This window comes from Priapulus caudatus, unplaced genomic scaffold, assembly GCF_000485595.1.
Source record: "Priapulus caudatus unplaced genomic scaffold, Priapulus_caudatus-5.0.1 Scaffold542, whole genome shotgun sequence".
NCBI lineage: Eukaryota > Metazoa > Priapulida > Priapulimorpha > Priapulimorphida > Priapulidae > Priapulus > Priapulus caudatus.
Genome location: NW_014577603.1, coordinates 64081 through 65677, shown reverse-complemented (window position 1 = coordinate 65677; position 1597 = coordinate 64081). Strand labels below are relative to the sequence as shown.

Here is a 1597-nt window from a genome sequence, read left to right as displayed (position 1 = left end):
ACCCCTCAACAATCACCCCCAACATTAATGACCCCGGACAATCACCCCCCCTCCAACAATCACCCCGGACAATCACCCCTGGAAAATTACCCCTGGACAATTACTGCGTGCCATTCACCCTTTACTTCCCCCGGACCACTGAACAAACACCTCTCTGACAATCTTCCTCTGACAATCACCGCCCGAGCAATTTTCCCTGGCTAATCACCGCTCGGACAATTTTCCCCGGACAAACACCGCTCGGTGATTATCCAGGAAGATTTTCCGGCGGGAATATTGTCCCGGGGTAATTTTCCGGGGGATATTTGTCCGGTGGGTGATTGTCCCACTTCACCCACAGTGTACTTGTCAGGATACCATATTCATGGTACTTGGCAATTGCAATGATTGGAAATTTTGCTTAGGACAGAGGAGCGGATTGGCGGATTGATGCGTTAATGGTTTAATCGATGTATTAAGTTGTAGGTGAATGCATGCATACAGCTGCAGAGATACAGAGAAATATAGAGCATGCTGTCTCGCCCCTTACACGTGCTTTATACTTACAATGCATTCATTGCGGGCACCGGAGCTGAACAGCAAACTTATAGCTATACGTAAACACGGCATGTAGCTCCTGTACGAGCGGCAACGGCATGCAAGCGAAGTGAGGCGAAGACCACAGGTATAGAAACAGGTGTTACATTAGACGACAAACGAGGATATACTAACAATGATATAGACCCGATCCAAAGTAAGCCGTCGATCTGCTCATAGGACTAGTACTATTGAGCGTGCTGTATGCCTGCCGTGCCATAACCAGCTTCTACCCATAACTATTCTACTGGGTCACTGGGGTCATATAACCTGGACACCATCAATACTCGCGTGTGACATGTTTTCGAGCCATATGCCCTATATGTGCAACGACAGTTCAAGGTTCGGATAAATATCAATGTGACAGAGTGACGGATCTCTAGATGAGAGGGGGAACGGGTCGTATTTTTGTAGGATGCATGCATAGATCCCTTCACTTCTATGGCTAGGCCATATAGTGTTAGACTAAACGTACACACATTACGTGGATGGACCGTGAAAATACGACCGCCAATTAATTAAAGGACAATTAGAGAACGAGGATGTGAGGAGGATAAATCGATAACGTAAGCAATGAAGATAGCTCAAAAGAGAAAACGAAAAGAAACCGATATAGAAGCAAGAAGAGAGAGAGGGAGAGAGAGAGAGAGAGAGAGAGAGAGAGAGAGAGAGAGAGAGAGAGAGTGAAAGAGACAGAAAGGAAGAGAGGGGGGGAGAGGGCGAGGGGAGGAGAGAGAGAGAGAAAATGAAAGCGGTGAGAGAAAGCGAGACACAGGCAGCATCATTTATTACAGCTTATAATTGTTAATAACCCTAAAGTGATTTTTTGGTCACTTATCCGTGAAAACCTTGTCTCACACCTACTCCTACCACACTATGGACGTCGATCAAGAGCTGCGCCCGTCGCTCATCATTACACAGTTGAGTCATTTATACCCATTTTGCCTCCCCCCTTGGAACTTGCTCAGCCTACGGCCCTGCTATGTATGCATATAAGTGTACGTATACAGACACACACACA

At 46.6% G+C, this 1597-nt stretch overlaps 1 pseudogene; it reads right to left on the bottom strand.

Annotated features, from left to right (window-relative positions):
- LOC106811463 overlaps positions 1-1597 on the bottom strand; it is a 17427-nt pseudogene that overhangs the window by 12698 nt on the left and 3132 nt on the right.